The 27,040-nt window shown below is 52.1% G+C and overlaps 1 protein-coding gene and 1 long non-coding RNA gene across 7 annotated transcripts in view; one reads left to right on the top strand and one right to left on the bottom strand.

Moving 5' to 3' along the window:
• Positions 1-9,654: 9,654 nt before the first annotated feature.
• Positions 9,655-18,081, bottom strand: LOC116278578 (uncharacterized). Of its 3 annotated transcripts, XR_012074099.1 has the most exons (5): positions 16,923-18,081; positions 16,077-16,355; positions 11,399-11,602; positions 10,790-11,089; positions 9,655-10,623 (listed from the first exon to the last, which is right to left on the bottom strand). It is a non-coding gene; the product is annotated as an uncharacterized lncRNA (long non-coding RNA). The 3 variants fall into 3 exon arrangements; XR_012074100.1 differs by lacking the exon at positions 16,077-16,355 and having other exon boundaries at positions 11,476-11,602; positions 16,923-18,068; XR_012074098.1 differs by lacking the exon at positions 16,077-16,355 and having other exon boundaries at positions 16,923-18,052.
• An 82-nt stretch (positions 18,082-18,163) lies between these two features.
• The window catches only part of DNAJB6 (DnaJ heat shock protein family (Hsp40) member B6), a 60,578-nt gene continuing 51,701 nt past the window's right edge, over positions 18,164-27,040 (top strand). For 2 of the 4 annotated variants that reach the window (XM_072964049.1, XM_072964048.1), the window contains exon 1: positions 18,168-18,317. The gene's annotated coding sequence lies outside the window, so the exon portion shown is untranslated. Of the gene's footprint in view, positions 18,318-27,040 lie in introns of all 4 variants that reach the window. The other 2 variants (XM_072964051.1, XM_072964050.1) reach the window with 2 other exon arrangements.

Raw genomic sequence — 27,040 nt, 5'->3', positions numbered from 1 at the left:
TGTACGGAAATGGGCTTTCTCACGCTCTGTTTTGTGGGAGTGTAAATTAGAACCATTTTCAGGGAAGGCAATCTGACAATATGTATTAAAATACGAAATGTATATTTCATCACAGCAACTGTATTTTAGGAATTTATCCTTAGGTGAGAATGAAAGATAATTTTAAAAACCTGTTCCATGACTTGCTGTAACGCGTGTAGTTATTTATTTATTTGAACTTTAATCAGTTACAGCGTATCCGTTTCTAGTGCACAGCATCATGTCTCAGTCACACCGATACACACCTATTTTCCTTTTCAGATTCTTTTTCATTATAGGTCACTACAAGATATTGAATACAGTTTCCTGTGCTCTACAGTAGAAACTTGTTTACCCATTTTTGTGAGGAATCCTCTTATATTTCGAAGTAAGAGATACTCTGCCCAAGTTCAGTAGGTGTTCCGCACGAATTGGCTGGTCTGTAGTTGTAATTTTTGGTGTATTCGTGGGAGAGGGTGAGCTATGTGTCCCACTCTGCCATCTTGGCATTCCCCCCCAAAGTGCGTTTTTTTTTAACACCTTTATTGTGGTATGATTCCTGTACAGTAAACTACACATATTTGAGATGAACAATTTGATGAAATTTGATAGATGTGTACACCCATGGAAACACCACCACAATCAAGATAGCTGACACTTCCATCGCTCCGCAAGAGGTGCAAACTTCGAATTCCCAATTTATCCCTTCCCACCTCCTGCCCCCTGGTAACCATAAGTTTGTTCTCTATGTCTGTGAGTCTGTTTCTGTTTTGTAGATAAGTTGATTTGTGTCCTTTTTTTTCAGATTCCACATATAAGCAATATCATATGGTATTTTTCTGTCTCTTTCTGATTTACTTCACTTAGAATGACAATCTCCAGGTCCATCCATGTTGCTGCAAATGGCATTATTTTATTCTTTTTATGGCAGAGTAGTATTCCACTGTATAAATATACCACGTCTTCTTTACCCAGTCATCTGTCGATGGACATTTGGGTTGTTACCATGTCTTGGCTATTGTATACAGTGCTGCTGTAAACATTGGGGTGCAGGTGTCTTTTCAAATTATATTTTCCTCTGGATATATGTCCAGGAGTGGGATTGCTGGATCCTATGGTAGAAGCATGTGTTATTTAAAGTTTTCGTTTTGCTTTTTTGATTATACTTGAATTTTAATCTCTTTGTTAGATGGAACCCAATGGAACTGCTGACTTTCAGCAGGTTCCTATGAAATGGCAAATTTATTTGACAGATTTTTACCAACATTTGACAGTTTTTGACCTGATAGCAATTTCCTACGGCTTTCCGTGGTCCAGCCCAGGAACTGCAGGAGTCAGAACAGGGCGGGGCAGCCGTCCTGATAGAAAGGCTTGCTCAGACAGCGCCTGTGCAGGATGAACAGATTTCAGACCTGGAAACCAAGTGATTAATGCATCTGTTTCACAGCCTGGGTAGAATTCCCTCTGCCTCCTCCATTGATACAGAAAGGAAACTCCGAACTTGGTCCTGGCCAGTGACCAGGGACTGGACACAAGCCATGGGGACGGGTCAGTGGCGTCAGTCTCCTTCTTAGGGTGGGTGTTCAGACCATCTCAGGTAGCCCTGTCATACCTGGGCCTAACTCCCTAACCATGGGTACTTGTTCCCAGGGCTGCTGTGACGGGGGCCCGCACACTGTGTGGCTTGAGTAAGAGTTCACTTTCTCACAGTTCTGGGGCCAGGAGTCTGCACTGGCCAGGTGCAGCCCGGCGGCGCTCCCTCTGAGATTCTGGGTAGCATCCTTTCTGGCCTCTTCCAGCTTCAGTGCCACCGGGAATCCTAGGTGGCCTGGCACTGGCCGCAACCCTCCCACCCCGGCCTCCATCGCCACTCTTGTGTCTGCGTCTCTCCTCTCTTAGGACACTCCCGTCACGGCCCCAGGCCCGCTCTGCTCCAGGGTGACCTGGTCTTAACCAATTACATCAGCGCAGACTGGCTTTCAGATAAGGTCACGTTCTGAGGTTCTGGGGTTTAGGACTTGACATATCTTTTGGGGGACACACGGTGGTCACAGTGCCATCTGAGGGGCCTCTGTGAAATGGTTTCCCCACCAGCCCTGCCTCCAGCGCACCTGTGCCGGGCCCGGCTGCTTTCCTGCTGTGCGGCCTGGGCTTAAGCGAAGGGAGTGTCACTCGGGCACACGCTCACCGGGGCCACGGTGCCTGCCTCTCTGCTTCATGAGCATCACTGGCGGTCCTCGAAATGGTCACACCCTTCTGCCTGCTGCATCCCCACCCCCAATCTGCTGGCCCCACCAGAGCCCCTATCTCCCTGAGACACCCCCTCGGTGTCCTGTGCCCTGTAACCACGCTGCTGTGCTCTGTCTGCCCCCCTCGAGGGGCAAATGCTCCCCGACCCTTTGAAGCCAGCAGCCCAGGACTGTGACCACATGCTGTCCAGAGCCGCCCTGCAGCTGTGCTGTACAGGCATCGACCTCGGCCCTGACCTTGGTGGGCCCCCCCACCACCCGGCTGTCCCAGCCCTCCACCTGGGCTCCTCTGGGTCAGGCTGATGGCTCCCAACGCCCAGCACAGAGGTTACTGAACTGCCTCCCTGCCTGTGTGACCTCGGGCCCAGGACGGATCACTGAGAAGCAGCAGCCCCACCTGCTCTCTTCTGCCCGTTCCTGTCCCCTCCTGTCCCCCGCCCCCTCCTGTCCCCTCCTGTCCCCTCCTGTCCCCCTGCCCCTTCCTGTTCCCTTTTCTGTCCCCCTGCCCCCTCCTGTCCCCTCCTGTCCCCTGCCCCCTCCTGTCCCCCCGCCCCTTCCTGCCCCCTCCTGTCCCCCCCCTTCCTGTTCCCTTTTCTGTCCCCCTGTCCCTTCCCGTCCCCTCCTGTCCCCCTGCCCCTTCCTGTCCCCTCCTGTCCCCCTGTCCCCTTCTGTCCCTCTGCCCCTTCCTGTCCCCTCCTGTCCTCCCCTACCCCGCCCCACTTAACCCTGAACAATCTTCTCACTGTCTGCAGACATTTGCTGAGTTGACCTGGATTGAACAATTGTGAACTGGGCTCATGTGTCTCCACAGAGTGTCCTGCTGGGACGTGACCTGCTGGGGTGTGGCCTCACTGGACACTCACCTCCATGGGGCGCTTCCTAGATTTTAAATTGTCATCTTAAGTAGAGACTCATCTCCACAGCTGGGCGGTATGAGCAATCCAGAAATAAGCCCATCAGCACAGTGGCATTCATTCAAGAGAAGAATTAATTTTTCAGGACACCAAATGGTTGGTCATAGAAACTTTGGCTTACGTGGTGTGAACCCGAGGGACCGTCACATGAAGGGCCTGATGGAGGCGGGGTTTCAGCTGCTGCCAGCAGTGGTGGGCAAAGGTCCAGGTGACCTTGGGGCTCTCCTGGAGCAAGAGAGAGGGCAGACCGGCTGTGCCGTGGTTCTGGAAGGCAATGTGCCCTCAGAGGATGGGGTCTCCGAGCCCAGGCCGCCCGGCGTGCCCCCCAGCCCTGGGGGCTCCCCTCCCTCTCCTGGCCCAGCCCCTCCTTGGCCCGGCGGCCTTGGCGGTTCAGATGTCTTGGAGCAGCCTCCTCTCTGAGCCCCTGGGCCCTCTTGCCCGGGGTCGGGGGACCTCCTGCTACCCTCCTCTGTCAGCATCTAGACAGGGAGGTGGACCCGTCCAGGCCCAAGGCTTTCATTGCCCTCAGTGTCCAGATGATTCCCGTTCACACATCTGCCTCCAGATCCAAACATCCAGTTGCCCGCCTGACACTTGCGCCCGGAGTGTCTCTCAAAAGTTCTTCTTCCCACCTTTTCAGAGGTCTGTGGTCTTCCGAGGGCTAGTGAGCCCCTGGCCGCCCCCCAGCCCTGAGTGACTCCTCGAGGGCCTGGGAGCATCTCTTTGAAAGGGAGCGCGCAGCGCCGGATGCCTGACGCCTGCGGGGCGGCGGGCTGCCCTCGGCTGCCCCCGACTCCAAACTGCAAAGCCTGCCGGGTCAGGGTGTGTCCCCTCGGCCCCCAGACGGGCTCCTGTCCTCACAGCCTCTCTCGTGGGCCCCTTGGGATGCGTGTCTCCTTCTGACGTCATGCTCGTTCAGGGGTCGAGTTGATTTCGTCCCCTTCTCCGTTTCCCGGGTTGGCAGGAGAGTGTTTTTACTTACTTTCCCGTCGTGTTGTCACAGGTGCCCGGCCGACCCGCTGGGCTCGGGTCACAGCCATTTCTACACGCGAGCCGAACTTTTCTCGGGATTCCGAGGTACCTCCTGCTGTTTACTCAGGACTGGGTCAGCAGTGAGCGACAGAGGCCCAGGGACAGGCGCTGCACCCAAGCCCCGGGGGCGGGCGGAGGGAGGAGTCCAGGCCCTGCTCCTGGAGTCTTGGGGCATCTTAAAGAAAGTGCTGGAAATCTGCCACGTGACCCTTCACCTGGTCCCGCTGGCCTGAGCCGAGCTGCCAGGAACGCTGGGATGCAGTCTTCGTTCTAAAAGGAGCTAGAACGCGAGGTTTAATTCTTTGGGACAAAGGGGAAACCGCGCCGCTGAGAACAGCCACCTTCTGACCCAGCTGGGCCGAGGTCTGCCTCCCAGTGCCCCGCGTTCCCTGAGGACCGGAGGCCCCCGGTGGGGACCGTCCCTGGAGCACCGCCCGCGGCCCCGAGCTCGTGGTGGGCCCCTCGCAGCAGGTGCGCCTGCAGCTCTTTGGCTCTGAAGGTATCTCAGTGTCGTCCGGTCAGATTTTGTTCCTCAGACGCCACTGGCTTGGCCCGTGAGTCTGCTAACACCAGGAATACTGGCCAAGTGATGGGGGTGCTTGGGAAGGTGAGGCGGTTACAGCTGTGGTGAGAGTGTGCGGCTGCGGACAGAAAGGGTTCCTGGGTGGTGGGGGCCCGGGGGCGCCCGGCGCAGCGGGAGCTCAAGGACAGGGCGGCCCCGCGTGTCCTCGCCTGTCAGGTTAGGTCGCCGTGACGCCCGTCACCTGATGCCGACAGAACGGCAGCCCTGTTACAGTTCCCTGATCTGGACCCAGAGCCACCTGGCCCCACGGGTAAAGCGGCAGTGAGAGCGTGATGATCTCGCTTCTCGTGAGCAACACAGTTGTCATGATTTTCCAACTTTGAAACTACTTTTACTCCGAAGGAAAAAAGGTGCAGTCAAGACAAGAAGCGTCTCCCTGCTGTCAGCCGTCACTCTGACTACCCCTCTCCTCTGCTCCGCGGTGTGAGCTTTTCTGCTGTCACCTCGGCGATGCGCACGTGCCCTGTGCTTCTGGAACAGCTCTGCAGATGCGACAGTGTCTAAGTGACGGAGCAGGTGGCCGTGCAGCCTCCCCACCCCTCACTCTTTCTGGAAAACACCAGGCTGTGTCAAAAGCTAACTTCAGCGACCCTCAGCAGGTGCACACAAAATGTACTCGAACCTGGGGGCGTGCCCTCGCCCACCTGGGGTCCCTGCGGAAGGCTCTGGGGGCCTGCCAGAGTCCTGGTGGGGCGGCCCTGCGACCCCAGCAGAGAAACTTAATCTCTCTGCATCTTGGAGCCGTTGGAAGCCGACTGCCTGCGTCCCCCCCACCCCAGCCCAAGCATCCCTGGGAGCAGAGGCAGGCCCCTCCTCCCAGGAGAGGGACAGCACTGGCGACTGGACGGCGCTTGAACTGGAGAATGAACCGGAGACAGAATGAAGGGGAGAACGCAGAAAGGAATGAGCCCCGGACGCGGCACTCGGGGACGTCTGTGTGGCCGGGCTCTCCTTCCCGGCCCGCACTGGGGCTGGCGCCACGCAGGGTCCCAGGAGCCACTCTGCGCCCTCCACGGGGGTCAGGGACTTCAGCCTGACCCCCCTGCGGGCCAGCAAGACTATGGGCCTCAAACCGGCCGCCCTGGGACCCTCCCAGGCCCAGCTCTGCTCTGCAGCCTGGGTTGGCAGGCGGCCTTCAGAGACTCCTTTCTGGCCCATCAGCCCCGTCACAGAAGCCCCGCCTCTTGGTGGCTTCTCGGGCCCAGGCTTGTGGTCAGGGTCCCTCCGACTGGAGTGAGGTCCCTGAGCCTCTGGCTCTCTCGCACAAAGACCTCCAGCCTCCAGACGTCCACGGGCGTGCTCACCACTCATTTAGTCCATCAGTGTTCTAGGGGACCTACTCTGCACCTCAGACTGTGGAAGGCCCCGGGAATTCCAGGGTGGACAAGGGACGGGGTTGCCGGCTAGAGGAGCAGCCAACACTGAGGAGGGCTTGGGGACAGTGATGCCAAAGGAGGGACCCAAGGTGTCCACGAGGAAACCGCTCACTCCAACCAGGAGAAGCCCAGGTGAGTTTATTTAGCAAAGGCACTGATCCCCAGGGTGCCGGGTGCAGGAAGACAGACTTGGGGGTGGCTGCACAGCTGCCAGGCCTCTAGCCCAGGGGACACGGCGAGCAAGAGGGAACAGGCTTCTGTCCAGGCCAGCGAGGCCGACCCGAGGTGGCCCGACACAGGCACCAGCACCTGGGCGCCCACTGCTCCTCCGTCACACTGACCCCACTCCACACCAGCCTGCCCCACACAGACTGAGGGTTCACCTCCCTCCTCCCTGCCCTCGTCCTCTCTTCTCGAAACTGTTGAACACATTTCCCTCAGAATTATAAACGCAGTATGTGTTCATTGCAGAAGATCTAGAAGATGCAAAAATGGCAAGGGAGGCAATTAAAATCATCGGCAAGCTCACCACTACCTAGCGATGGTGAACGCTGCGGCACCACCCCGTCTCCGCCCATCCCCACGGACGTGTCCCGTGTTAATCTGCAGAGGGCAGATGCAGAGCTCGGTGGGCTGGCCTTCCGATCCGCGACCCTGCTAATGGACTAAGTCCTCGCTGCCACCGCGGCCTGCCGCCTCTCAGACGACGTGTTCATTGCAAAGGCAAACCTGAGCCTTTGCGATCGAGACAGCCTGTCCATCGCCCTCCAGCACCTCTCACCGTGGGGACAAACTGGCCCTCGGCAGGGGCAGGACCTGCCACAGCATTTAACCTGAATGTAATCGTGAGGAAAGAATCAGATGAATCCCAAGTGTGGCGCATCCGGCAAGCTGGCCTGTCTCGGCTCTTGTCAAAACTCACTGGCAAGAAAAATAAGAGATGTGGGTGGGGGCTCGGGGGACTATTCTAGGACAAAAGTGACAGAAGAGGGGTGGTGGCAGAGCTCAGTGGTAGGGCATGTGCTTATGTGCATGAGGTCCTGAGTTTAATCCCCAGTACCTCCAAAAAAAAGACAGAAGAGACACGAGCAAAGCAACGCATGAACCGTGGCCGAAGCCTGGGCGTAACGACCAGGTGAAAGTCATTTTGGAGGCAACTGGGGATGTTCAGAACTGGATTCTGCTGGGGAGGAAAATCCTCTCCTTCTTCCCTTCGAGGTTCGTTGGCTGGTCCAATAATTAAGCTGACATAAGACAGATCAACAGGAGAAGAGCCAACTTCAGACACAAACACACGAGACTCCAAGGCAGGCAGGCAGGGGGGCATCTGCACCGTCCCGAGCTCCGGGGCGGGGGCAGGAGCCCGGCTTCAGAGCGGAGGAAGCTGGTCCACAGGAGGGTGAGAAGAGCAGCTGGTCAGGAACAGGTGTTCGCCAGGCCGCGCGGGTAAGTCTTTGTGATGTACAAGCCGTCTCTGGCGGCAGCGCTCTTCCTGTCCGCATTCCTTCCGGCAGTTAAGGCAGAGGAAAGGCAGGTCCTGCTGGGTCTTAGCTGCCTTCAGCTCAAACGACCGAGTGCCAAGCGGTGCCCCCTCAGTTACCTGGCAGACTGTATTCGCGAATACATGTTTGTTTTCTTACAAGTGATGGTAGTTTTGAGGGTCTGTAGGAACCTTTCCTCATTAGGCAACAGATGCTAAAATATTCAGGAGTAAAACGTCACGTTGTCTGTAACCTGCTTTCAAATGGTTCAGCAAAAGCTAAAAAAGGAAGAGACCAAGCTACCGGGAAACGGCAGCAATTGGTGAACGGAGGGGAAGGGTCACTGTGTTCATTTGACTGGTTTTTCACTTTTCCTGTAGGTCTGAAAAATTAAATAAGGACTCGGGACGGCAGGGAATGGTCTGTGTTGAAGAGACAGTCTCTCAGAGTACAGGGGCTGCCCCGGTTTGCTTGCCTGAACCGTGGGGACCCAGGAGCCCTGGCTCTGTTTGGGGGCTCCGTTTGCAGGGCCGCTGAATGTGGGAAGTGGTCCTCTGGCTACAGATTCCATTTCAACCCTGGAAAGGCCTTCCCCAGACTCACCTGGGCTTCGAAACAGTAGGGAGAGTGAGGGGAAACATGCTAGCTTCCCGGACCTCAGAGCACAGCCATCCCGCAGGGGCTTTGCTGGAGAGGTGGAGCGCTGGGGAAGCCTTCAAGAGCGACAGGCGTGTGTGCCAGTTGCCGCTACAGAATCTGCACATCCTCACTCTGCTTCCACTCTCGGGGTTCAAACATGACTGCGACAGGCGGCAGTTTTCTGAGGCCAGCAGATTTCACTTTCCTTCTTCTGCTCAGCTGGGTGGGCTCCGTAAAAGCAGCTGGTCTGAGTCTAAGGTGGAGGAGCGAAGCTGATGTCACCCCGCTGGGGAGTAAGTGACCTTCCGGTGGAGGAGGCCCGGCCCAGAGACCCAGGCCATTCTTTCCAGTTCCCAGACCCAGAAACTGCCCAGGGAAGCCAGTGTCCCTGAGCCCAGTTTCCTCGTCTGGGAAACCCGAGTGAGCGTGTGCCGGGTGAGCAGCGCCGTGGCAGAGCTGGTCTTATGTCTGGGGGAGGAAAGAGGAAGGAACCGACCAGGGACTCCGTACACTCTCAGTGCTTTTTATTAAAATCCCAGCTGCCTAAGGTTGCATGCACTTGTTGACTGAGATTTCCTTCAGCAGGTATCTGAGACATTTCCAAAGAGCAGACACGACTGGTGGAGTGGCCTGATCAGGGGCTCGTCCTTGCGGTGATGGTCCTGAGCCCAGCCGGCGCAGCACCCCCCCCCCCTGCCCGTGACTAACCCTAAACCAGGCTCCGCGAGCAGCAGAGGCGGCCTTCCCGAAGCTGTCGGAGAAAGTGCAGCGGGTGCACATCCCACCAGGGCCGAGGCCGCCTGTCACCGGCTCTGCATTTCTTGGCACATGTGGGAAATACTACATGCTCGGTAAGTGTTGGTTAGATAAAGAAACGGATACGTGGCTGGAAGGGAAGGGATCCCCACTCGCTGTGCCACGGGCTGTGGGAGCCTCTACCAGCCCTGTCGCCCCACAAGCTCTGAGCCAGCCAGCAGCCAGTTCCCCTCCAGAAAAACCCTCGTGGCTTGAGTCTCCTCTCAGACACTCCCACTGTATTAGTTTACACTCTGAACGCTTCCAGGATGGGGGTCTCACTGCCCTGCAGGAGCCCGCCCCACTTGGGAAGATCTGAGTTTCAGGCACACCATCTCCTGCCCGAGTCCTGCCCCCTCTGCCCCGGGGCCGGCCAGGGTCCCGCGGGCTGTCCACAGTGGCAGCTCCGGAGTGAGGGCTGAAGTCCAGTGAGAGGGACAAAGGGTGGGGCCGAGCCTAGGACAAAGCCTTGTGATGGCCTGCGGTCAGCCAGAAAGAGCCCACATAGGATTTCCCCCTCCTATTTCTTTCTTGTGGTAAAATACACAAAACATAAAATTCACTGTGTTAACCATTTCTAAGTGTCCTGTTTACTGGTGTTAAACACACTCACCACCATCATCTCCACAAAGCATCTTGTAAGACTGAAACTCCGTCCCCATGAAACCCCAGCTCCTCTCCCCTCCCCCAGTCTCTGGCACCCGCTGTCCTACTGTCTACAAACTTGTCCACCTTAGGGACCTCATGTAAGTGGAATCACAGTGCTTGTCCCCTCGTGACCGGCTCGTTTCCCTGGGCACATGTCCTCAAGCTCCATCCGTGTTGCAGGAGGGGTCAGAATTTCCTTCCTCTTTAAGGCTGACTGATGTTCCACTGTAGGGAGGGACCACGTTTGTCACCCATCACCCGTCGAGGGACACCTGTTGGCTTCCACCTCTGGGCCAGTGTGAATGGCGCTGCAGGAACACGGGGCACAGGCGTCTCCTTGAGACCTGCTTTCTGTTCTTTAGCGAGAGCACCCAGAAGCTAGAATTGCTGGGTCAGGCGGAAGTTCTGGTTTTAATTTTGTGAGGAACGGGAATACCATTTCCGTGCTGACTGCCCCATTTTGCAGTCCCCCAGCACTTGCTACTTCCTGCTTTTGCGACAGCCACCGTCCCAGTGGGTGTAAGGGGTGCGCAGGAATCAGGGCTTTGGTCCCAGGGCTGGGCTCGTCTGCCTCCGACTGGTCTTTCTGCTTTCTTAACTGTGCTCTTTGAAGAACAAACGTTCTTCCTTTTAGTGAGCCTGGTTGATTAATTTTTTTCTTTTATGTCGAATGCTCTGCATGTGTGGACAATCTCTGCCTGTGAGAGTCTCAGAGATGGTCCCCTGTTTTCTCCTAAAAGTTTCATGGATTTAGACTTACATTTTGGTGTCTTTGAGCTAATTTCTGTGTGCGGCGTGAGGCAGCTTTTGGTTGCTTTAAGTGATTATCCAGGTGTTCCGATACTTCGTGGAAGTCTCTCGTCTGCTTGCCGATTTCCTGGGGCACCTCTGCAGAACATAAACACAAGTCACGGCACTCGCAAATTCACAGAATCCAAGTGTGCTGAAAGCGGGACTGCTCTGTCCTGGCCCTGTGTAGCTGCTGACTCTAGATAAATTCATTTGTGAACTGCAGGCACAGAGGTACCTCATTTGTACATAAGGCGTAACCTACCTGTGAAGTGCGCCCTTCAGGGCTGGAGGAAGGGGATTGGATTCCCGCAGTGGATCGGGGAGCCACGTGCAGTAATCCAGCAGCTTCCAAATACTGACCGTCCCACAGTTCTGAGCATGGTGGGGACGAGCCTGGCCGCCCTGCGGCTCCCGCTGCGTCTCCCGCTGCATCTCCCCTCAGGGCCACCTCTTCAGGCTTTGTTGAAGGCCCTCAAGGCTCCGCTCTGGAGCTCTGGGATCCGGAACTGACGGAGGGGCATTTGCGGAGCACCGGCTGAGGGTGTCCCCGCAGCTGCGAACGCTGTGCGGGTCAAGCAAAAGGAACTCAGTAACAAACCATTTCTGGATATTTTCATCACTTAAAAAAAACTGCCGCATGGTCTGTGAGGTGACTACCGTGGTGTTGGTCAGGCAGGCGGGGAGCAAAGAAGAGCTGTGGTGCCAACAAGAACCTACGGGGATGCGTCGGCAGTGAGGGGCCTTTGCCTCTCGGTGTGCACAGCCGCTCCACACCGATGCCGAGTGAGTGGATGATGCCTCAGGGCTGGACCAGAGCCGCTGAGAGCGGCCTGGGCCACGTTCAAGGTCAGCGGACAGAACACACTCTCACCTGATCAGGAGGTGTGAAACCCCGACAGCGGGCCTTCTGGGGGTGTGACACGTGCAGACCCGTCACACGGTGCTCACCAGGGGCTCCTCCTGTCGGGCGTCTGTTCGTGCTCTTGGTGGATCCACTTTCCTTGGGCAAGAGTCAAACAACCAGGTGGACAAATTCCTCTTCTCATCCTCTGCTTCCCGTGTCCCGGCCCCAACCCTTTTGAAAAATATCAAAGACAAGGAGAAGTTAAAGCTATAGGATGGGAGGGAGGGCAGAGCTCAGGGGCAGAGCGCATGCCTGACAAGCACGAGGCCCTGGGTTCAATCCCCGGTACCTCCATTGAAAAGAAAAAGAATAAATAAATATTTATACTTTTCACTTAGATCCAACAATTCTTAACATTTTGCCACAGTCCTTTTGTCTCTCTCCACACGCACACACACACGTATTGTGTCTGCAGCTGGCTTCAGATGATTTCGCACACTTGCACACGTGCAGCTGGGTGCGGAGTGTGTCATTCGCAGTCAGCTGCAAACGTCACTTCACTCGGCCTCCAGTGGCTGGTGCCTGACAGCAGGGATGGTCTCCTGCTCTCATTTCCTGCCCAGAATCATAGCCACGGCCACCCAGTGTTGTCGTAAGGTATCTGGGAGACTACTTAAGATGCTGGGTTCTTTTTAATCCTCTTTTTAAGAAAAAAAAAAACACCAAAAACTTCAAACGGTGTTTAAGTATAGACTGAGGTCCCCAGTCGCCCCAGCCCCGTTCTGCCCTCCCCGGGAGGTTGCCCTGGAAGCCGTGCGCACCAGCAGGCTCTGCTCCACGCCCTGTTCTGAGCTGAGCCTGTGGGATGGGGGCTCTCTCCCTGTTGTGTGCAGACCTACCTCTGAAAAAGTTTCAACAGGGAATACACTCACATAGCCTCAAACTCTAAACAGAGGAAGCGTTCAGGGAAAAGTCTCACGTTACCCCAGGCCCACCCTCCGCGTCTCCAGGGTGTGATCCCTGAGTTTCTAAGTAACACAAATGGCCCTTACTCTTCCTCTTTCACACAAAAGGCAGAACACACACACACACACACGCTGTTCCACAGTTTTTCTCCCGATTAGCAACGTGTCTTTTCTGCTGTTCACGGAGGTGGTGCCGGGGATTGAACCCAGGACCTCACACACTGAGCAGGCACTACCGCTGGGCTGTGCCTCCCCCAGCAACTCGTCCTGACATTAACAGTGATTCCTGCGAATGTATGTGTAGGTGGGACTGAATAATTCTGTAGTACAGTGAAAGTTTTGTTTAATGTGCTAGATCAATCAGGAATAGGCTGCCGTTTCTAATACAAATTGTGGGCAGTTTGTTTTGAAAGCAGGCCATCTAAAAGATAAACCATTTATCTACGTAGGACTCTTCGAAGGTGATGAAATCTTGGGTGCCCTTGAGGTTTTTGACTGATGCACGCTCCTCCTCCGGGGCTTTGAAGGCAGTGTTTTGATTAGAGAGACACTCACCTGCGTACGTGAAACAGCCCATTTCTCATTCAACATCTTGTGCTGCGGTGCGCCCTCTCATCTGGGAATCTCAAAGGACTAGTTACTTCCAACCCATCTACACGGGGCAGTGGCCAGCATCTTCCTGTTTCACAGATGGGGAAACTGAGGCCCGGGGCCTGGTTAAAGGCGTGGCACCGTCATCATCGATGTTTTATTGGGCATCCCGGGGACGTGAGGCACCGAGTCTTGCATCATCGCGGTCCCTACTTAGAAGCAGCCAGGGTTCCTTACCGTCCCCGATGCCAGTGCTCTGTCCTCCCCGACTCACCCAAGGAACCAAACTGTCCTGAGGCCTGGCAGAGTGACAGCTCTGAGAGCTAAGAGTTCCTCCCTAGTCCTCTGTGCGCTGGCTGGGCCGCGTGCTGGCAGAGTTCCACATCTGACCTCTCCGTCTCCACCTCCTTCTTCTTACCATCTATTTTGAAGGAAGGTGTAAATTTCCTTTTTTCAAGGTGAGTTCTTCTACCTTTACGCTGGGCCTGAAACCTCCAGACTCCCTGAGACTGAACTTCGACCATCGCTGTCTCTCCAACGCCTTCAGTTCCGTTTCTGCCCACAGGCCCTGCGGCTAGCAATACGCACGCAGGTGCGTCGTCGAGTTGACAGGCAGAAAGGAGCAACAGAACCAGACAAACGCCAGGCCTTCTTCAACCTTCCTGCTCTGGGTGGCGTCTTTCCTCCCTTCTCTGCTGGGGGTACGTCTTTCTACCTGCTGCCTGGGATCCCCACAATGCCCCCCCTGTAGTCCAGTCTCCTGCAACGACGCCAGCAAGGGCCACCAACACTCAACCACGACGTTGCTCAGCTCTCGTTCTGGCTCTCGCAGGATGACATTACCCAAGCCTTTCTCAGAAATTCCTTCTTCTTGGAGGGCAGCAGGCACCATTTCCTGGGTCCCAGCTTCTTCTTCTCTTCCCACAGCCACGAGCCTCTTAAACTGTGACTTGGCGCTTCCACAGGTCTTCGAAGCCCCCGGTGACCGGTGACAACGTCTGCCGGGTGCTTTTCTTACAGCCACGCTGTCCCCCTTCTCCGCGGGGCCAACATCCTAACTCTCCCCTCCACCGAAAGTGGCTGTCCCTCCTGATCACCCCATCCGGGAGGGTCACCTCTCCCGGTTAACACCTTCATGCTGCGCAGTTAAGTTTTATTGTTCCTTTCCCTTCACCCCGTCGTCCGCACAAGTGCTCTAGATTTTTCTTTTATAACCCTGAACGTTTCCAAGGCCTTCACAGTCACTGTTTTCTTTAGTTGTCCAATAAAATACTTTGGGTCTCCTGCCAAAATGACTGCAAGCTGCCCAGAACCTGGCCCCTCGCTGGGCTCCTCTTCTAGGGCCCCCAGAGAGGCACCGGTCCAGCTGTCACTGTCGCCTCCTGCGCACACACCTGCCCTTCCTTCACTCTTCAAGGCTCCCGTTCACACACAAAGGTAACAGCAGGCCAGAAAGATTAACAGACATTCCTGAAGACTTGAGATGTCACAAAAGGACTGGAAAAGCTCGGAGACCACCCTTTATGCTGGGACGTCAGCTGTCACTGCTTCTCTGGGAATGAGGCTCTTAAACCCCAGGCTGCACCCTTTCTCCAAGGCTACCTTTACTGGCCCTCCTCCCCGTTCAAGCCTCCACTCACCACCCCCCGCCCTGCTCCCTGCCCGTCCTCCCTTCCTGTCCCCCTTCTTCAGTTAAAATTGTCAGCCCTTCTGCGGAGATGCCCTTCCCCACTGAGAGGTCTCTCACCTCACTGCAGTCTTTCTGCCCGCATTTCTTTCCTCTAGACCTTGTTGGTATCCCTACCTTTGCATAACCAAAAGATTTCTCCTCCTGAAATCAGAATCCTGCTGCTGTTCCTAGAACGTGGAACAGCTTTAGTTTTAAAAATAGTACCCTTTATTTATTTATTTACTTATTTTTGGCCTTGGCTACCCTTGGAAATGTCTCCTGTCTGGAATTCTCTCCACCCTCCGTGCCTCTTCTGGGAAGCCTGTCTTGACAACCACCTGCCCCTTTCGGATCCTGGCTCGGGGGCCCCTCCCCTGGGCCTGGGGCCTGGGCACAGGGCACGGGAACTACTGCTGTGTAGAGGCGCCTTCCACATGGGGCTGTAAGATCCTAATGGGAAGAGGCCTGCCTTCTTTGACCTGTGCCCAGGTCATGCTGCCGTACGGTGGTGAGACAGGAAGGGGGCAGGGCACAGCCATGCAAGGAATGCCACAGCAATTAACATCAAAATGGTGAAAGGTTCAACCCCCAGGAGGCCTTGAGGCTCAGGATGATGAGAGATTTAACTTCTAGCAGAGCTTGAGCTTCATTATACGCTCATTGTAATGTATTAACATGGTGAATAACACGCCCACAGGCACCATGGCAGTCCCGAGGCTGGCCACAAAAGGTCAAAGAGTGTGAAATGGCCAACTTCCTGGGAATCCCAGCCCCTTCCACAGGCTACTTAAGACGGGTCCTTCCACTTATTAGCATATGAAGCCACCAAGCCCATAAAAACCAGCAACACGGCGCCTCGCGGCCGCCCCTCCCTCTCCCTCTTCGGAAACAGCCGTACTCTGTCTATGGAGTGTGCACCTACTTTTAATCTGAGCACCCGACCCCCATACCTCGTGGCCTTTCTCTTGCCTTTCAATGTCTCTCTCTGAATAAACGTACCTTCACTCAACTGTGGCTCGTTCTTGAATTCCTTCCTGCGCGAAACCAAGGACCCACGCTTGGTGGGCACGTCCCAGGGGCTCAGACGAGACCTGGGACACAGCCCTCCTCACACCCCACATCTGTTTTCCTGCATCAGTAGGTGTTCAATTTATGCTCATGAGACCGATTAAGTGGATAAATAAAAGCATGCTCATCGGACACTTTACTCCAGCCTCTTACCGTCTCACACCGCAAACAGAAAAGTTCAAACAATAGTGAAAATGCAAAAGAGCGAGAATGATGTGAAATCTCATTACTTAGATATAAACAACTGCAATAATTTAGTGTTTTCCAGTTTCCCATGTGTGTTTTAAAGCAGAATATGCCTCTTTGGCATAAGGATTATTTTGCGCAAACTTTCTTTTTTTTGAGAAACTGCAGAAGCAGGAGAAACTCTGAAAAGAGAATAGAAATTTACCCTTTTGTAGGGGAAACTTACATTTAAAAGGGAACTCTCCATTTGTAAACGAGTCTCTCTCGGTACCAGGAAGAGGAGGCTGATTCTAAATCACAAGAGTCTCTTGTCCGTGGAGAAGACAGCAGACGGGAATCTGCATGACAACCTTGCCCCTGGTCGCTGTGCTTTTCCTGATTCATCTCCCTTAACTGGCTTCCCTTCCCCCAACTTTCTTTGTCTTTGTGTGAAGACGCTATGCCGGGCGGTGCTTGGGCCAGCCTGTGCAGTTTGCTTCATTTTCCTGGTATATCTCCTACATTCCTGAAGTATACATTATTAGTAAACTTCTTTGTGTTTCTCCTTTATCTTTGATCATAGGGAGTCTCAGCCGAGAACTCAAAAGCATAGAGGGGAAATTATATGTATACACACACAAACACATACACACACACGAATACAACTTTACAAAAATGGGATATTACCTCAGTAGCGTACTGGATACATGGGATGTTAGTAAGTGTAACTACGCTATCACTTGTCTGGCCTGCAAAGTATTCCTGGTAAGGAGGAACCGGTCATCTGCAAAGCTGTGATCAATAACCTTGTATGTATCTACTTTTTCTTTCTCTTTTCTTGAATTTACCACCTCAGGGCAAATTTTTGCAAATGTTACCCTCGTATTGAAGGTAAATTTCACAGAATAGTAAAAACTGCCTGTGTCACTCAAGACCTTCACCTGAGGTCCCTGGACCCTGGGGTGGGGGTGGCAGGGTGTGTGTGAACATGTGTCTACGACTTCCCTCCTGCCATTTGCACTTTGCTGGGGAGAAGTCCCTGCCTTTCGTCAGTTTCTTGACGAGGCCAAGACACGGGAAAGTTGTTACTTACTGAGTGTTAGTGTGCGCCAAGCCCACACAGCTAACCTTCACGTCAAGCCTGCTATCCCCATCTTGCAGTTGAGGAAACGGTCACAGAGTCTCCCCGCTCTTCTGTCCGTCCGGCAAACCCGACCTGTCGCGGCTTGGCTTCCCTCGCCCAGCAGGTTCCAGGCCCCAGTACCTTCCATGTCTCTGCCACCTCTGCTCGCTGTCCCCAGGCCCACCGGGTGCCCTTGTACCTTGTCCTGACTTCTCTCCAAAGGCCTTCACACCAGTTCAAACCCCTGCTGTTGCATTTTGAAGTGACCTTCCAGTGAAGCAGATTCCAGCAGCACCGCCCCATCGGGGTAACACTGACTTTGGAATAAGCCTTTAATCTTCTCTTGAGAGATCTTCCCTGTTGTCTCACAGAGTTGCTTAAACATTGCCACTTCTTTAATTTCCAAGGTATTTTTTCCTGTTCTCCCAGAAAAACACCCGGTTGCCTTGTTTTGCACTGGTTGATTTTTCTCACGTACAGTTCAGCGCGTTGACAGATGCTTTAATAAATATTTTATCTATTTATGTTTTGGAGCGAGGTGGGGAAAGTTATTTGTGGCCAGCCTACCACTTACTATTTAAAATTCATGTCTTCGTGCTGTCTGCGTTTCAAGATTAGCCCACACTTGCTGCAGGGACCTATTTCCATGGGAGGCGTCGCAGGACAGCACTGTCAACACCGAGGGAAGCGACTCCGGGCCGCGGGCGGGTGCGGTGACAGCGGCCGCTGCCCTGCCCTCCTCGGACGCGGATTTATATAACCTGCCAAGAAAGGCACAGACGACTGACTCAAACGCTCTTCCTTTGGCCAACTGGTCACCTGCCACGAGCTCCAGGTGAGACGACGAGGGTTTAAGAGACAGACGGACCCGGGGGACGCAGGGAACACGGGGACCGCGGGCCCCCGGCTTTCCCGGCGCCCCAGACCGCGGCCCGGACCAGCGGGCGGGAACCGGGCTCCGGGGCCGGGGACGCAGGGACGCGAGGACAGGGGCGGGGACGCGGGGACCGGCCGCTCGCCGGCCGCACAGGCGCGCCTGCGCCAACTCCACTCACGCCACCGTCCGACTCCCGCGGTGGGGCCTCCACTACGCACGCGCGCCGGCCGCCGCGCCCTGGGCCCCGCAGAACCTTCGGGAAGGCGGGGGCGGGCGGGGCGGAGCGCATGCGCGGCGTCGGGGCCGGGCGGAAGTGCCGTCGCCGCGCCGCCGCCGCGTGACGCACTTCCTGTTTGTTGTTGGAGAAAGGAGAGAAAGGAAAGCGCGAGGACCGTCGCCGCCGCCTCCAACCAGCGCCGCCGAGCCGAAGCCGAGGACCCCCGGCCGCCACCCCGCCGCGCCTTCCGCCGCCGGCTCCTGAGTCCTTGGTGAGGGCCGCCGGCAACCGGGGGGCGGGCCCGGCCGCCGACGCGACCCGGCCCTGGCCACGGCGTGTGGGGGCCTGGCCGCGGCGGGCCGGGGGTCGGGGACGCGGGGGGCAGGAGCCCGGGGGCCGGGGCCGGGTGTGGGGCCGCCGGCCGGGATGCGGGGGAAGGGGCCCCCGGGTCGGGGGCCGCGTTTGGGGTCGGCTTCCCGCCCGCCTTACCGGTCCCTTCTCAGGTCCCCTTCCCCCGCGTCCTTGGGGCCCGGAGCAGGCGGTTGGGGGTGGGCCCGTGCGAGCGGCGGGCGCGGGGCCGAGGTGGCTCCGTGTCTCGCTCGGCTGCGGCCGGAGCCGGGAGCCGGGGGCCGGGGGCTTACAGCGGGGGAGGCTTGTTTTTAACTCTTTAAGGTCCCACGTACGTGACCCTGAAAGCAGGAGGAGGTAGGTTTATAGGAAGAGAGAAGCTCGCGGGAGGTCGCGCTGCCAAGTACGGAGACCGGGAAGCGGGCGAGGGCAGGCCGGGCCGCGTATCCGGGACTCCCCGCTGGCTTTCCCAAAGTTTGTTAATTTTCGAAATGAGATGCCTAGCTTTCAGTCTGCTGGAAGAGCCGGTTTGTTTGGCTTAGCTTCAAGGTGTACGGCAGTTTATATAACTCAAGTTTATATCAACTTTTGCACAAGTTAGGAGAGAACTAACGCAAGAAGTGGAAATTGCGAACCTCGTATTGTCGCAGAAAGTTTTCAGAGATGTGTGGCTTGCTAGTCAGACATGAAAGCTTCGTTGCTAACTCCCGTGAGTCACGGAAAGGCCCTTGCGGAAAAATCCCACCGCCTCCCCGGGGAAGAGTAGGCTGACGGCGCCCTTTGTATTCTCAACGTTTTTTATTTTAGGTGTGGATTCGTAGTTGTATTTTATGGCTGAAATCTTTTGAGAGAATTAGTTGATTTATTGGAAGTTAGGGTGAATGACCAAAAAAGGAAAGAGAAACAAACTCTTAACCATTTGAACTTGTTTATTTGCTGATTGTTCTTCAGGTTTTACCCACACGTTGTAAGTAACTCTGTGCATCAGAATGTTTTCTCAGTATCTGGAAGGAGTCGTGTACTCCCTCTGCCCAGACCACCCCGTCCTCTGATTCTGTCTGGGAGGTTTAACCCAGGCTGTACTTGCTCCAAGGAAGAGACCCCAGCTCCCATGGGTTTAGGACTTTAGTGTTTGTGTGGTCCCTAATAAAAATGAGTGCCCTTTGTGCATACTATCTAGTGAGCTGTGGGATTTTTTGGGTTATGCAGCGTATGAATTTGGGGCATAAATTGGCTTGGTCCAGTGGTTTGTAGGTGCGAATGACTTGACAGGAAGTGGGAGGAGAACAAAAGGGGGTGAGGAGCCGCTTTCCCGAAATGTGTCTAACAGGCTCGGTGTGTTGTACAAGACAGGCGAGTTGGGAATTGAAGAGCTTTTAAGGAATTTGGCATGTGGTGAGTATAATAATTCGAAATAGCAGTATTTTAAAATTCGTTTTCTTGACTTGGAAGCGGTAGATCCGGGAGATTCTGGCTGCAGAACTGAGACTCACCTGGAGGCCTGGATAGAGAGTATTGTTTGAGTAATACTCTGAGTACTCAGTTAGGGATGGGGAATTGTAGTGTGATACCTGCAACCAAGTGGCATACAGTAGTTTTCCTCGCAAAACAAGCCCGTTAGTTTTCAGGTGTTAGGACCAAGGGTGGAAACGTTTACCCTCGTGTCAACTCTGTTTTGGACAGTTGCAAACAAGGAAGTTGTACTGGTCACCAATGCCGTTTTCAGCCTAGCAAACTCAGAAACCTGGATTGGGGTGGGGGGAGGGTCTATGTGCATTTTTTAGTTTCTAAGAGGGCAGAGTTATTTTTATCTGGGGTTTTCCGGATCGCAGTGTAATCCTCACCATGTCACCTTAGTGATTTTGGCGTTACTTCTCACAGGATTTTTAGAAAACTTTTTTTTTGTGGGAATAATCTTGAATTTAGGATGGTGTTCTGTGCTTAAACTCTGCTTTGCTTAAAATTTGTCCAGGACACCACCCAGCGGTGGAAGCCGGGTAACTGCGGCTTATCAGTGAATCAGGACGGGGTCGGTGGCAGGATTAAGAAGAGCTGTAGTTCTCGCTGGTGAATGGAATTTGAGAGAATTTCACACTTCAAAAAAGTGAAGTGAGAGAAGAAAAATGAGATTTGTGAAAATAAGAACACTGCTAAAAATGATAATGTAGGAATAGAAAGGCAGTTTTAAAGCCTGTGAAGAGAATGGTTACTGGATGTGTCAGCTAGAAAAATCTTGATGTTTTTATTATATATGATAATAAGGTTTTTTTTTCGAAGTTTGTATTTTTAGTGGGACATACAAAAACCCAGTTGACTGTTTTTAGTTTTTTTTGTTTTGTTTTGTTTTAGTATTTTTTATTGAGGTATAGTCAGTTTATAATGTGTAGATTTCTGGTATACGGCATAGTCATGTAGGAATATACGTTTATTCGTTTTCATATTCTTTCACCATAAGATACTACAAGATTCTGAATATAGGTCCCTGTGCTATACAGTATAAACTTGTTTTGCTTTTGTTTTGATTCTACTTAAGAAAGAAGTAAATTTTGGAGGCCGCTCTGGAGCGGGAGTGAGCGCCTCCCTGCTTGAACAAAGAATAAAACTTTGCTTCTGAACCGAAAAAAGAAAAGTAAATTTAAAAAACAGTCTGTTTTTAAGGTGGGGGAAATGCTTTCTGAAAAAACAGTGAAAGCAGACACATCTGTGAGGGTTGCAGAGCGTGTCACAGCAGAGAGGATCTAAGTTACATCTTTCACGTCATTTCAAAAGCTCTACCTTATTTAGGCATAGCTCAGGTTTCTCTTAAAATTGTTACCCTTTCTAAAATTTGTAAGGATTTTTTGATCATTCTAAATAAAAAGCAGCAACCATTGCAGATGGCTGTGAGGCAGTAGAACTATTTGTATGTCAGAATACTCCAAGTAGTTTAGGATTCTTAAACTCAGTTACAAGGGTCAGTTGTCTTTGGAAGGGCGACTTCCTCAGGCAGCAGGTGATTTTGTGCCCTTTAAAATTCTCGTCCTGCCTTTGTCAGCAAGGCGCTGAGAGTTTGCTGGATGTGTGAGGTGGCACACCCGGGCCTCCTGTGCACTCCCTCAGGCAGGCTTGGAATTTGAACGTCTGTGTTCCTTCACGGCCAGAGCATTGTCTTGCACCTGAGTGCTCAGAAAATACTGGTTGAATTGGATCCCTTTTCCTGGTTTGTCTGTTCCCCCATTACCCTTCCGAAGTTACTAATGGAATCCAGAGTTCAGGAAAGTTGGGGGAAAAGTGCATCTACAAATTCAGTTTACAAGTACCTGGGCTGAGTACCTGCCAGGTGTTATAACCGAGGCTGAGTACCTGCCATGGATTATAGTTTATTTTAATGGAACGAGGTTAGTCATGCCTGTAGGTGTCTAATAGGTGATGATTGCTAGTTGAAAGAATGGTCTTGGATCTTGAATTATAGAGGAAATAACTTCTTTGTTTCAGTAATACTTCAGGGCATATCGGGTAAGAACAAAATATGTAAGCAGATGATCTGTAATAAGGAATATTGATTGATTTCTGTCTTCCTCTTACCTATGTGTGTGCTAGGAATCCTTCAGATAATGACATGATACGTAGGATACTTGTCCAGATTTACTATTTACTTATTTATTTATATTTATATTTTTTTATTGAGTTATAGTCATTTTACAATGTTGTGTCAAATTTCAGTGTAGAGCACAATTTTTCAGTTATACACGAACATACATATATTCATTGTCACATTTTTTTTTCGCTGTGAGCTACCACAAGATCTACCATTTCCTTTTATATTTGCCTGCTTTCATTCCATTAGGTAGGTAATGCACAAAATCAGTTTCATGTCATGACATGAATTTAACCTTTAGAGAGACTATTCCCTTTAAAATTTCTCCTTTTCCAAGTTAGTAGATGTAATGAGTTTATTTGCTGGTTTTTAAGCTAAAGGTAAGGAATGTGTTCAGTGGACAAACTGCATTGTGTAAAACAGCGTATAATGGGTAGTAGCAGTCTATGGGTGAAAAGTAATGAAAGGCTTTCTGGAAGGAGGAAGGTAATTTTCCTCCCTTCAGCTCCAGTTTCAACATCCAGTCTCTTGGACTGGAAAGGAACAAAGGAGCAACTTTTATAGCAAGCAGAGCAGGGTTTCTTAGGGTTAGATGGAGAGAGATTTGAGAAAGGTCTTGTGGGTGGAAAAACGATCACTTAAGCCCAGTTACACACCTTCTATGTGTGGATGGCCAAGATTTGGGACAGAGCTAGCAGAAGGCCTCGGAATGCAGGGGTCTGTGCCACGCAGCGAGCTTGAGTAACCTGACTCAGGGATGATCTTGTGGAGGCGAGGAGGGTGATATATTTGTAACAGTCATGTGGGGCGCGTACACTTTTTTTAAGTGTTGTTAAGAAGATGGGCCATATGTAATGACTTGGAAATTCTTTAGAAATCATTAAAACCAAAATTGTATAATTCAAAGGGATCGGCTAAGCTATTCAAAAAAAAACTTGGCCTTTTAGAACTAACTCACCACAGAGCACCTCAAATAGCCAAAACTTGGATGTATTTTTCAGAGTCTGAGGTGTCAGGAGGTGCAGTTTTCTGGGTGAGAATGCATGGAAGGAGGAGGGACATGCGCCTTATATGTAGGCGATTGAGGTCTTGGGAGATGACTCTGGCCCTGCTGTTTCCTTGGGATGGACCTCATCTTTGCCTGTCCCACAGGGATCGCTTCTGTCTTCTGCTTTCTTTTTTTGTAGGGGGAGTGGGTTAAGTTAAATTTGTACTGTTTTAATGGTGTCTGTGAATCTTTTAAGTTTAACTTACATTTTTGTTTTGGAGTGTTATCTTTGTAGCTAGATCTTTTGTCTGCTGCATCCTGGGCTGCATGCAGGTGATTCAAGGGGGCTGTATTGTATTTACTACCCATGAATTCAGAAGAACTTGGAGTGGTGAGATAGGTCAAGGAAAGTAAAGCGAATGAAGTGAATTTTTGAAGGTAACAAAGGGGTGTAGGAACCTGTCAAGTGTGTTTCTAGTACTTTTCCAGTGATGCACAGGTGTAGATGTTCATGATGCACTTTTTCCTCCTTTTAATAGAAGGAAAATCTTAGATTTTTACCCAGACTTTACTTTCAAGAACTGTCTAGTAATAAAGTAAAACTTACAAATGCACTTAATAATAGTTTAATTCACCTGTACCGTAATTGTAACAGATGCTAGCTGATTTAGCTTTGGCAGCCAGAACTTGGTTTTGGGTGTTGCTTAAAGTGTGCACACCAGTAGCGAAATGGGTGTTTGAACTCCCACCCAGAAGGAGCATCTTGGGTCCTGTGTGTGTATACCCTCTGCTCTTTCTTGTACTTGTAAGATCTGGAGGAAGTGAGAGTCTTGGATGGGCAGGATTGGATTCGTAGGGGTGGAAATGGGAGCTGGTTGCTGGTCTAGAGAATAGGGAGCAGGGACGGCCTTTTGGAGGCAGAGGGGATCTGTATTGTGAGGACTCCAGCAGCACTAGCCCTCAGGTGAACGAAGCTCCAGATCACAGGGCTTGTTTCTGTGCTGGAGGGACTGCAGAAATGTGAGTTCAGACAAGCAGGAATTCATCTTTCCAGAGAGAAGCTAGTTGGTCGCCTGGGTGCATGCAGCTGCCTGGTGGGAGGCCGGGGTCAGAGTGTGTAACACGGGCGTGTACTGTGTGTGCAGTACCTTTTTCGCATTTTGCTGCTGTGCCTGGGTTCTCATGGCTCATCTTGGTAAGTGGACTGCAGTGTCAGGCTCACATTCTGGGTGGATGTTTGTGTCAGTCACCTGAGGTATTGTGTGAAATGCAGGTTCGCAGGCTGCCATGCTGCTGGGTGAGATGGCGTCTTTTGGAATGGAGCCAGGAATCCTCATCTAGGCGCATACCTTTTTCCCCTTCTCCATGCACACTGCGTGCCCGTCTCTCTGGTGTCTGTACGTGCTCCTTTCTCCGCAACCCTTACTTTGCTTCACTTCTCAACACCATTCAGTGTCCCGTGTTGGTAGAAGTACTATTTTTTTACGCTTGAGGGGGTGGGGAATTAGGTTTATTTACTTTTTTTTTTTAAATGGAGGTACCGGGGATTGAACCCAGGACCTCATGCATGCTAAGCTCGCGCTCTACCACTGAGCTAGACCGTCCCCATTTGAGCTAGACCGCCCCCAAGAAGCACTGTTGACGTGCGGCTTTCTTCCAGCTTAGCAGTGGACAACACCCTTGGACATCCCCATGTTGAAGGAGTTATTAGGAGACGTGGTCGAGACTTGACTTCCAGTGATCCCAGTAAGCCTTTGTCAGATGTGGTTAGAAAAGTTAAGAGGCCCACAATTAAGTGGAGAAATGGGCAAAGGATGTAGACTCAGGGAGCACTTACAGAGAGCTCTGAGCTGGGAGAGACGCTCAGCTCCATGAGTGCAGAGCAGTCAGATAGGCTTCACCTAACTGATTGGAAAAATGGAACAGGTTAGTAATTGTTTCTGAGGGCTGAGGCTCAGGCCCAACGTGAGGCCGAGAACACTGGCTAGGATGGCAGTTGGTAACCTCTGTGGAAGACAGTTACGCAGTCTTTTTTTTTTTCAGCTGCATAAATTTTTTGATGCAGAAATTTCTACATCTTGCCTAGAGAGATGGTTCCTGTCACACAGAGCATTGATGAAGACGGCAGCTGTCACTGGAGCACCTAGGGGTGATCTTGACTCCTAGCTCCCCGCTGTGGTGTTTGACCCAGACCCGTACTTGGCCTTGGGTTAGGCTGCAGTAGTGTCTGCCTACTGCTTAGACCAGTGCTTGACACGGAAGCATTCAAATACCACACGTGTTCACCATGCCCTCCGCCCTGCAGGGTGTTTTTCATTTTAAAATGGGAAATTGTGGACGGTAAATATTTTTTCCAAAGCGGCCCTGCCAGTTCTCAGCCACTCAGGGGAAGGCCTCGTGTCGACTTGCCAGCTGACTGTTCCACTGTTGGTATCTCCACTGTCAGTTTTTTTGTCGTGGTACATAGATTTTTGATTTTGATAATGTATCCTGGATTTAAAAAAATTTTTTACTGATGTGTGATTGACATGGAAGTTGGAGGTGTACAGCGTGTTAGTTCTACACATCTGCATGTTGCGGTGTGATTACTACAGTAGTGCAGCTGGACGTTCATCATGTCCCGTGATCATCCTTGTATTTTCTGATTTCACATGGATTCATTATTTGCCAATTTCCACTTTGCATGCTCTACCAAAAGTTAAGAAAAAGCTAGTAATTTAAATGGCCCCAGTTCCACTCACAGTTTCACTGAAGAAGGGTGAGCAGGTCCTGCCTGTGTGAAGGGCCAAGAGGTGCAGCTTCTGGGAGCAATTCTGGTAGGGAGGTGTGGGGGTGGTGTATAGACCATTGATGTTTAAAGTGATTGTTATTGTTTGTTGATACTTTGGTCTTCCACACTGTTTCTGCCTTTTGTGATTTAAATGGAACATTTTGCATACTTTCATTTTCTCTTCTTTCTTAATGTATGTTTTTAAAACTTAAAATGGTTGCCCTAGAGTTTGCAGTACACAGTCATGAGTGCTGCGTGGCTCTGGAGGTAGTTGGGCACTGGCCCACCACACTTTCCTAAGTCTCCCTTCCCCGCCCTTGTGTCGGCCTCTTTGACTGTACCTACCTGCACATGGGCTCAGGTGTGCACAGAAGCCTGCACAGCCGAGCACATCGCTGCTCCTGTTTGAATACACTCTTATCTCTTAGATCAACTAAACCTAAGAAAAGTAAGTGTCTATCTTACATCTACTTGTTTCTTGTCTAATGCTCTTTATGTAGATCTGTGTTTCTGATCTGTATCGTCTTCCTTCTCTCTGAAGAACTTTTAATATTTCTAACAGGACAGACGTGATGCCAACACATTCCTCTTTTTCTTTGCCAGAGCACATCTCTATTCACTTCTGAAGGATAACTTTGCAGCTACAGGGTTCTAGGTTGGTGCCCCGCCGCCCCCTTCTCAGCACTTGAGACCTTCCATTCTGCTTCTTTTTCTTTTTTTCTTTTCCCCCCCACTCCGCTCTGCTAGCGTAGGGGAGGGGTTTTTCTTGTCTGGCTTCTTCCAGGATGTTTTGGTCTTGGATTTTTCTGAAGTTTGCATATAATAAGCGTAGGCTTGGTTTTTTTTTTTTTAATTTATCCTGTGTGGTGGTCTCTGGTCTTCCTGGATGTGTGGTTTGGTGTCTGATGTGAATTTGAGGGAAATTCTGTCATTGCTTCAGGACTGATTCGTGCTTGAAAACATTGCTCCTGTTCCCTTCTCCTGGTGGCCTCCTTATGTGTGTCCCACAGTTCTTGGGTGTTCTATTTTTGTTTTAGTCTCTTTGTTTTTCAGTTTTTGAGGTTTTTATTGTCCTATCAGATTCCTCAGTTATGTTCCTTTCCCCCTCCCCTTGACTGAAGCACCAGGACGTTTTTTTCCTCCAGTATTCACTCCGGGGAATTGGTAGCACTCCTAGAGGTGAAACTCAAGACACAGTCCCAGCTGTGGGACTGGGCGCTGAGACGCCGTGGGTGGTCCCGGGAAGGAAGGGGCTTGGCGGGGCCCCTCCCACTGCTCTGGGCGCTGCTTCCTTTGTAGCGCTCGCTGCAG

The sequence above is a fragment of the Vicugna pacos genome, chromosome 7, assembly GCF_048564905.1.
Source record: "Vicugna pacos chromosome 7, VicPac4, whole genome shotgun sequence".
Taxonomy (NCBI): Eukaryota; Metazoa; Chordata; class Mammalia; order Artiodactyla; family Camelidae; genus Vicugna; species Vicugna pacos.
This window is presented reverse-complemented; position numbering and strand designations above follow the sequence as displayed.